Source organism: Cololabis saira, chromosome 16 (genome assembly GCF_033807715.1).
Source record: "Cololabis saira isolate AMF1-May2022 chromosome 16, fColSai1.1, whole genome shotgun sequence".
Classification (NCBI taxonomy): Eukaryota; Metazoa; Chordata; class Actinopteri; order Beloniformes; family Belonidae; genus Cololabis; species Cololabis saira.
Window position 1 is genome coordinate 41,834,834 of NC_084602.1, and position 10,308 is coordinate 41,845,141.

Genomic DNA, 10,308 nt, shown 5'->3' on the forward strand with positions numbered 1-10,308 from the left:
ATGATGGATGATGGATGGATGGATGGATGGATGGATGGATGGACGGATGGATGATGGAGCCCAAAACGGCTTAGCTCCGCAGTATTTACAAGACCTGATAGAGCCTTATGTTCCTGGCAGAGCTCTCCGCTCTCAGAGTGCAGGTTTACTCGTAGTTCCTAGAGTATCTAAATGTAGATTTGGAGGGCGGGCGTTCTGCTATCAGGCACCATTACTATGGAACCAACTTCCAATCTGGGTTAAGGATGGATGGATGGATGGATGATGGATGGATGGATGATGGATGGATGGATGATGGGTGGATCGATGGATGGATGATGGATGGATGGATGGATGATGGATGATGGATGATGGATGATGGATGATGGATGGTGGATGGATGGATGGATGGATGGATGATGGATGGATGGATGGATGATGGATGATGGATGATGGATGGATGGATGATGGATGGATGGATGAATGATGGATGGATGGATGATGGATGGATGGAGGATGGATAGATGATGGATGATGATGGATGGATGATGGATGGATGGATGATGGATGATGGATGGATGGATGGATGGATGGATGATGGATGGATGATGGATGGATGGATGGATGATGGATGGATGATGGATGATGGATGGATGATGGATGGATGGATGGATGGATGGATGGATGGATGGACGGATGGATGATTGATGGATGATGGATGGATGGATGGATGGATGGATGGATGGACGGATGGATGATGGAGCCCAAAACGGCTCAGCTCCGCAGTATTTACAAGACCTGATAGAGCCTTATGTTCCTGGCAGAGCTCTCCGCTCTCAGAGTGCAGGTTTACTCGTAGTTCCTAGAGTATCTAAATGTAGATTTGGAGGGCGGGCGTTCTGCTATCAGGCACCATTACTATGGAACCAACTTCCAATCTGGGTTAAGGAGGCTGACACCACCTCCACCTTTAAAACTAAACTTAAAACCTTTCTGTTTAGTAAAGCCTATAGTTAGTGTTTAGTAAACCTCTAGCTGGTGTTGGTAAATCTCTAGGTAGTGTAAACTCTAGTGTGTTAGAGTCAGTAGTCATAGTTGCAGCTATAGAACAAGACTATAATAGTTAGTCTCAAATATAGCTTGGTGGTAGATATGCTGCTATAGGCCTATGCTGCAGGGGGCACCGACATGATCCACTGGGCGGTGCCTCTCACCCTTCTTCTCCTCTCCTCTTCCCTTTCTCTCTTCTCCATTTCCATTTTTATTTATTATAAATATCTCATAGCTATCATTTTTGTCCATCGTTCCTGTAGTTTCTTGTGCCGCCCCCCCTTTTTTCTCTTTTGTGCATGTTTGCAGGCCGGAGCCTCGGGAGCTGCGTGCTGGCCTGCAAATGTTCCCAAATGTTCTCATATGTTCCCAAATGTTCTCAAATGTTGGCAATATGTCTCCAAATGTTCCCAAATGTTCTCAAATGTTGGCAATATGTCTCCAAATGTTCCCAAATGTTCTCAAATGTTCCCAAATGTTCCCAAATGTTCCCAAATGTTCTCAAATGTTCTCAAATGTTCTTAAATGTTCTCAAATGTTCCCAAATGTTCTCAAATGTTCCCTAATGATTTAAAATGTTCCCATATTGCTCCGGAACCGCCACAAAGACCCGACAGAAGAATTTCACGCTTCATTCATGTGTTTATTTGTTTTGATCAGATTCTGTCAGAGTTTCATCAGGACCCGGTTCACGCACGCAACACACACGCACGCAGACACGCGCACGCAGATACGCACGCACGCAGGCTTGTTTGGACACGGAGCGTCTTTGCGCGCCCCTCCGCGCGCCCGCGGACGCGCCCCCCCTCCAACTGGCTGGTACTGACGGAGGGCGGACCCGAGCCGTGCGCGTGCGCGGTGTGTGGAACTCGCGTGCGTGTGTCACATGCGCGCACCTCTCGCCCGCAAACCGTCAGCGCGTCCTCGCGTTTCTCTCCCTCCGCCGCATCTCTCCCTCCGCGGGAACAGGAGGAAAAAGGAGGAAAAAGGAGAAAAGAGGAGGAAAAAAGGAGGAATAAAAACCCCAAACAGCGGCTTTTCTTTCCTGCGTGACGCGCCGCGGCGGTGGACGCACCTGAGGACGCGCCCGGACCCTGGACCCGCCCGGACCCGGACCCGGACCCGGACCCCCCCGGACCCGGACCTGGACCCTGGATCTTCCTCGGCGCGGCCCCCGAACCCCCGCCCGCCCCCGCCCCCGCCCCCCCCCTCCCCCGGAGCGCAGCTGGATCCGCAGCTGGACGGAGGTCAGTACCCGCCGCTGGTTCCCGTCAACCTGTTAGTTCCCTCAAACCCGTCCGGACCGGCCTGGGGGGTCTGGGCCGCGGGGGGGTCGAGGTTCTGGTTCTCTGGAGGAGGAGCGGGCCCGCAGGACCCGCAGGACCCGCAGGACCCGCAGGGACCGCGGGAATCGGGCCAGGACTTTCTTTCTCCAGCTTTTACGCGCAGAACCGGAGCCGGACCCGCGGCCGCGGCAGGTGCGGCTCCGCGGGACGGATCACGCGTCTGGGAGGGGGGTGAGAGTGGGGGGGTCAAAGTCAAAAATCCTGCCATCGCGGCCTCGGACCGTTCCCGGCGGCTCCGGCTCGTCCTCCGGCGCGGCGGCGGCGGCGGCTCCGCCGGAGGACGAGCCGGAGCCGCCGGGACGCGCGCAGGGCTGAGGCGTGAATAATAGATGAGCGGGTCGGCAGGTGTGAATAATGGATCCGCGGGTCGCCAGGTGTCCGCTTTCACCGTTTCTCCCGGTTAAATGTCCAACAACAACGCGCTGCGTCTCCGGACTCTTCAAATATTAAAACAAACGAAACCCGAGCGGCCGCTTTTGGTGCGTGACCTTGCGCGCGAGCGGCGGCGGCTGCGCAGCATCTTCCACCGCCACATTCCTCCATCCTGCCTCCATCCATCCATCCACCCATCATCCCTCCATCCTCCCGGTCCCTCCAAAAACCCTTCTCCTCTCTTTCCGTCTAAAAACGGATCTGCAGCAAAAATTCACCTGAATGTTTATTTTTTTTGTTTTTACCATTTTTGATTTGGAATAATGTGGAAAATTGAGCCAATTCGTTGAGGCTCCGGTGCGACACCCCAGGATGGATGGAATTGGGGGGGAGGGGGGGTGTCGGGTGCGCGCAATAAACTGCTGAATTTCAGCTTTATTGTGCTGCTTCTTTTAATGAAACGTTTTAAATTAAAAAGTTGGGCCTTTTCTGCAGATTTTAGACTCAGATCCGGGAATTTTCCCTCTTTCTCTCCTATTTTTGTCGCCCCGTTTTCGTCCTTGGGGGGGGGGGGCAGCCCGACCGCCGGCGCGAGGCCGTAAATGCGCTGCGCCAAAGGAGCCAGAGCCGCCGCGGCGGCGCGCACGGGCGCGCACAGGCGCGCACGGGCGGGGAGGCCTGGGATCTGGATCTGTATCTGTATCTGGTCTCTGGGATCTGGTCTCTGGTTTGTGGTTTCTGGTCCAGGCCGCCGCTGCGGCCGCAGCTTCTCCTCGTGAAGCTTCTTGATGTTTCTGCACAAACAGATTCTTTTCTTAACATTTCGATGACTTGAGGAGTTAATAGGATTAGAAGAAGCTCGCGCGTTTATGCGGGGGGAATTCCTAATCAGTTCCTCTCTTCCTCTCTCTCTCCATCTCTTCCTATCGTCCCCCCTCTCTCTATCTATTCCTCTTCCTCTCCCTCTCCATCTCTTTTCCTCCCTCTCTCAGAATGGGCGTAACCCGTCAGAAAAATCAGAAAATGCGTCGAGGCCCAGAAGTGTTTTCTCAAACACCGACTAAACGCTCCGAGACGCATCAGCTAAATTATTTGAGGTTTTATTTTATTATATTTTATTTAACCAAAATCCGACTTTGTTGAGATTTAAAATCCAGATGAAATAGTTTAAAACCTTCTCTGACCGTCGAACCTTCAGCTGAAACTAAAGCGATGACTTCATGAGGATGAAAAGCTGCAACATAAACGCTGCATGAATCTCTGCAGCCCCTCCTGCCCCCCCCGGTTCTGGTTCTGGTCCCCCCCCCCCCACTCTGTTAATGTTCCTGCTCGTTTCCATGTGCCCTGTTTCCGCTGGTGGGGGGTTAAGGGGTGGTTTAGGAGGGGGGTGTTTGGGGTAATTTGGGGTAATTTGCTGCCCTTTTCTCTGGTTCGCGGCTGATTAACTGCAGGAGAAAAGCCAAGGGCTCTCAAGGTAAGGGGGGTCCGGGGGGGCCGCGGGTCCGGGGGACTGGGGCCGTCTGGTCTGGTCTGGTCTGGGGGAGTCTGGTCTGGTCTGGTCTGGTCTGGTGTAGTCTGGTCTGGGGGGTATGGGGGGGGTCTGACTGTGGACGATGCTCTTTTTTCCACGGATATCGCTCTCTTCGCCTCCGTTTCGCGGCTCCGGTGCGTGACGGCGCATCGGCGGGGACGCGCCTGGAATAAACACGCACATGTGTCGGAAATGTTTCACATTTTAATTATTTTAATTCAAAAATAGGTTGCATTTATTTATTTATTCGTAGAAGTAAGATTGTAATTATATTCTTATTTCTTATTCTTTTCTTATTCTTATTCTTATTTTTCTTGATTTTAATTGATGAATTTCATTGTACTATTCCAGAAAACAATTACTATATATATATATATATATATATATATATATATATATATATATATATATATATATATATATATATATATATATATATATATATATATATAGTATTTATGATATTAATACAAGATTATCTTTATTACACTGGACATAAAATTAAACATGCCTTTAAAACCTAAATGATTATTTCATTTCAGTTTCTCTTTATTTATATTTCATATAAAATTATAAATATAATAGTATTTACAAATATAAATAAATGCGTATTTTCTCTTTTTAAAAACGTGTTAAATTGTAACATATTATTATTTTAAATTGGACACAAAAAGGAGAAATTCCCTTAAGAAGCTACATTTTCATTTATTTTTACATTTCAGATTAAATCTTCACATCTTTTTATTTTCTTATCATTTAAATTTGATTAAAAATGAGAAACATTTATTGTTTCTTAAATCCTGACCAGAAACTGTCAGTTACATAACCGGGTGGGTTCGGGGGTGGGGGTCACGGGTGGAGCAGGTGTAGTAGTAACGGGTAGTACTACAGTAACGGGTAGTACTACAGTAACGGGTAGTACTACAGTAACGGGGGGGGGGGGGGGGGGGGGGGGGGGGGTCACGGGTGGAGCTGTAGTACTACAGGGCGCGTGCGTGAGTGTTTGGGCTCGGATCCGTGCGTGTGCGCGTCTACAATCGTCCGTGGGAGTGTCGTGAATCGTGAACGCGCGCACGCGTGAAGACGTTGCAGCTGCGCGTGCCCGCGGGTCTGGACGGTGATGTAATGATGAGACGCTGCAGCAGGAGCGCGCACACGCGCGTGCGCGGGGAAGGCGTGTCCTGCGTGTGTGTGTGCGTGCGTGCGTGCGTGCGCGAGGACAACACGGACCCGCGCGGCCGTCTCTCACACGCGCGGCGCACGCACACACGCGCAAACACTTGGAAGGTTGTGATTCTTTAGACTCAGCTGATGAGGTTGACATGAGGAGAACATGTACCAGGAACATGTACCAGGGTACCAGAACCAGAACCAGGGAACATGTTTACCAGGGTACCATGGTACCAGGGGCCTCCAGAACTGGTTCCTGGGGGGAACAGATTGAGCCCCCTCAATTGTTGTTGTGGAACCAAAACTAAAAGCTTCATTACAGGATTTTATTAAACTATTGTAGTGGTTAGGGTTAGCCCTAACCCTAACATTCTCAGGAAAACTTACAGAAACTCCTACTGATAAACTTAGGTTATTTATTTAATGTTACTACCGGTCTAAAGTGCATTAGTGGCACTAGTGGGTCCTGGTCAGGATCTTCCTGGTTCCGGCTGCTGATTTTGGCCCAAATGAGTCGGGATTAAACGCAGAACTGACGGTAGAATCTTTGTTTATTGAGGCCAATGAGAGGGGGGGGTTAGGGTTAGGTGGAGCCGCTGCTGGGAACCAGGGGAACCAGGGGAACTGGGAACATCCGAACATCCGCCACTTCGGAATTAAGTTTAATTCAGAATGGCCATTTTGATTGGGAATTAGGTGTTTACATGATCATTTTTACTCATTTTAAATCAGATTTAATTTTAAAGAGGAATTAAACATCCTATGTAAACACACTGAATCTCTAATCTCCATCAGAACCAGCCACCTCCGATGGGCTGCTGTTTTCTGCTGGTCCCCTGGTGGTTCCATGATGGTTCTCTGGGGCCTCTTGTCCTTCGCCTGATAGCAGAACGCCCGCCCTCCAAATCTACATTTAGATACTCTAGGAACTACGAGTAAACCTGCACTCTGAGAGCGGAGAGCTCTGCCAGGAGCATAAGGCTCTATCAGGTCTTGTAAATACTGCGGAGCTAAGCCGTTTTGGGCTTTAAATGCAAGTAATAACATTTTTAATTGGATTCTGAGTTTTACGGGTAACCAATGGACGCTAACACTGGAGAAACGTGGTTCCCTGATGGTTCCCTGATGGTTCCCTGATGGTTCCCCGGGGCCCCTGGTGGCCCCCGAGGGACCTCTTGTCCGCGATGGTGGACTCGTCCCCGGGGCTTCCTGGGAGCCTTTGAGCCTTTGAGCAGGACGATGATGTGGTCGTTTAGCCTTTTAACCCTCGCCGCTGCAGCGGAACACACGGATCTGAAACCACCACAGAGATAAACCACAGTCGTGTTTTATCTGAGAACAAAAGCACATTTTATCATAAATAACGTAAATAAATGAGGAATAAAATCCTGGTTTTTGCTGTAAAGATGGAAGAAGAACGCGCCGGCGCGCACAAACACGCGCAATTAAAAGGTTAATCTCATGGTTTCAGGGCTGTGTCACGCTGCTACAATAAACCCAGAATTTAACTGCAGCTCCGCTTTTAATTTCTCTGTCTTTATGTTTTATTTTAATTCACGATTACGAGACACGGAGACGTTTCTTTGTCGTTTTGGTTGAATTGATTTAACTTTTATAAAGATAAAAACAGATAAACTATCTCAGGTATTTTACAAGACTAATGCAGTTTCCGATATTAAGACCTGAATTTTGGTATTTTTGGAAAACAGCCAGGTGGATTTAGAGAAGACTTCTTGAAACTAAACCTCAGGTAAATGTGGAGAGGAAGCCGGTTCCTCCTCAGTTCCTCCTCGGGCTCAGCAGAACCGTCTCTGGTTCAGCAGAACCGTCTCTGGTTCAGCAGAACCGTCTCAAGTCCAGCAGAACCGTCTCTGGTCCAGCAGAACCGTCTCTGGTCCAGCAGAACCGTCTCTGGTCCAGCAGAACCGTCTCTGGTCCAGCATGAACCGTCTCTGGTCATCAGATAACGGCCGTCTGCCTGATCGTCTCGCTCTGCCGGCAGAATAATGAGACTAATTTACCGGCAGATGACTGATAACTGCACCGACCTCTGTGGAGGAGAGAGAGACGCATTTCCGTCATTTCCAGGCAGGAGAGCTGAGGAGTGTTTAGCCCCCACCGCCGCCATGGCTGCCCCCCCCCCCCCAGAAAACATCCCCCCCAGAAACCCCCCCCCCCAGAAAAACCTCCCCCCCAGAAAAACCTCTCCCCCAGAAAAACCTCCCCCCCAGAAAAACCTCCCCCCAGAAACCCCCCCCCCCAGAAAACCCTCCGTCAGCCGGTGTTAGCTCTGATTACTCCCTGCCCTCTTTTTGTTTTAGTCCCAGGATGAATAAAAGATGAATGTGCAGGTCGGGTGTCGGTGTCTGTCGCTGTGAGAGCTGATTACGGCGGTGATGGGAGCGCCGGCGACAGCTGCCGCCTGAACACGCCGTCGTCGTCCACGTTCCACGCTCGTAATCATCCGCTTAAGTAATAAATTGAACACGGCGACGCGGGATTACTGGGCCGCCGGGCCGCCGAGCCGCCGGGCCGCTCTTTACTCCACGCCGGCGCCGGTTATCGTGTTTTTGTCTAAATAAACATTTTTAGGGCCCGAGCACCGACAGTGCTAGGGCCCTATTGTATCAGTAGGAATTGTTCTCGTTCTCGTTGTTATTTTCTCAACGAAATGAGGGCCTTTTTTCCCCTAAACGTGCCCCAAAAGTCACCAAATTTTTCACCAAGCCAGTCCTGGTGATAAATGTGATATTTAATGGTTTGCATTAATGGGCGTGGCCTAACGGCTCAACAGCGCCCCCTAGAAAACTTTGTGCCTCAAGCCCCACAATACGGTTTGACGTACATGCACGAAAATCGGTACACACCTGTATCATGTCGCAACTTAAAGAAAAGTCTTTTCTCAGTCAAAAGCATTACCGTGCCTCTGGAGCAGCCAGAGTCACTCTTATTCTTGCTCAGGCTTATTTATTTATTCTTCTGTATAAACTTCAGAGCGTAAGTCCCGCAGCTTTGAGAAAACGCGAAAAGTAAAAACTTAGAAACGTGCGCCTTAAGTGGGAATTGAGTGGTATGACTTTCATTAGTGATTGGTGCAAACGTATTCGCGCAACGTGCGAAAACGTGTGCTTTTTCCGCCATCCGGAACGCATTGGGAGAACTTTGGGGCCTCACCACTCGCACACCGTTACTCGAAAAATTCTGAACTGATTTAGAAAGTTGTAGGCCCTGAATTTAATTACAGTCCTGTGGATTTTCAGAGTGATCGCACAAATAGTTTTCGCACGAAGTGCAAAAACATTTCCAAATTTCCAAACTAATGGGAGATTTTCCCATGTATTTGTATGGCGCGAATGTCACACTGTGGATGGGAGGAGGTAAAAAAAAGCCAAAATTCACCTTTTTTCTGAGTCACCTAACTTTCTCATCTTGCACGTAGAAATGTCATTCAAACTTCAAAACGAAGGAAAACTTCTCTTCTCTCTCCAAACCTGAAACAGTTTTTTCCTAAGTTGTACACTTTTCAAGATATGAGCGCTCAAGTGAGGACTGGAAATCACTTTTTTGTCAAATATAGAGTGGAGCTCTCATTATTTAGAGTGGGAGGGACAGTAAAAAAATTATATTGATTTTTATTTGTAACTCGAGCTCACGGCCAAACCGTGAAAGCTGGATAGATAATTTTTGGTCAGAATATAGACATAGATGTTGGGATTCATAAAATGTGACTTTGACAGGCGGGGTATGCACAACATTTAAACGGGGGGGTTAAAGCGGCGCCAATTCCTGCCTCAGTCTCCATTCACTGTAATGTAAACAAATCTCACTTTGTTTTCGCACTGCCGTTACTAACACATTTTAAGGAATATCTGAATAAAATTAAGATTGTCAGAATCTGCCGGGTTCTGTGTCTCTCACGATGTCTTTGTTTTTCTGCTAGGAGCTACGGTTTTCTCACAAATCGGAGTTATTTGAGAACTTGTCACAAGGCAAAATATGGGGTTTTCTCACAGCCAAACCGGAACCTTCCTCATGTTGAGGTTCTTGTTGCCCCTAGCAACCAGAGCACAGCTGCTGAGTCATTCAGCCAGAACTGACTTCATATACTTTAACATGGAAAATGGAGAAATCTGACCCCTTGACCTTTTGACCTTAGATGATCCCCAATCCTGCTGGGAACCGGTTCATGGGATATATATGTATGTATATATATATATATGTATGTATATATATATATATATATACATACATATATATATATATATATATATATATATATATATATATATATATATATATATATATATATATATATATATATATATATATATATATATATATATATACAATATCTTTTGAATGGCTTGACATAGAGAGTCAAGGGTGGTGTCATAGGACTCAGTATCGAGTCCTTGACGTTCATTGGTGCAAATTAGCCCCGCCCCTTCTTCTGATTGGCCGATATGTTATAGTCCAATATCTTTGGACTTTGGTCAAAATGCAATAATGTACACAAATGTGCAGCCCGCGGTGGCACTCTCGAAATGTCTGTGAGGAAATTGTCTAGTTTTTATATATTATTGTTACCTTATAGACAAGATACAGAAGTCTCTCATTTGAGTTTACAACATATTTATTTTTATCTTTTTCTTTTTCCACGACACATTGGGTTTTCTTTTCCATGTCTATGTAGGAAAGTGGATCCAAAGATGGATGTTCTTCTTCTCCCCCCCAGAGCAGATCCCCTCGTTTCTCTGTGTAACGTTGTTTTTAATTAGACTTTTTTTTTAATTGATGTAATTGACGAGAAGAAACAACTTAAAAAATGTATATTAGGGATCTTTGTTAGAACATTTTGAG

At 47.6% G+C, this 10,308-nt stretch overlaps 1 protein-coding gene across 1 annotated transcript in view; it reads left to right on the forward strand.

The window, feature by feature from the left end:
- Positions 1-1,934: 1,934 nt before the first annotated feature.
- nrxn3a (neurexin 3a) overlaps positions 1,935-10,308 on the forward strand; it is a 201,267-nt gene continuing 192,893 nt past the window's right edge. Inside the window, exon 1 of the mRNA XM_061744148.1 lies at positions 1,935-2,276. The gene's annotated coding sequence lies outside the window, so the exon portion shown is untranslated. The remainder of the gene's footprint in view (positions 2,277-10,308) is intronic.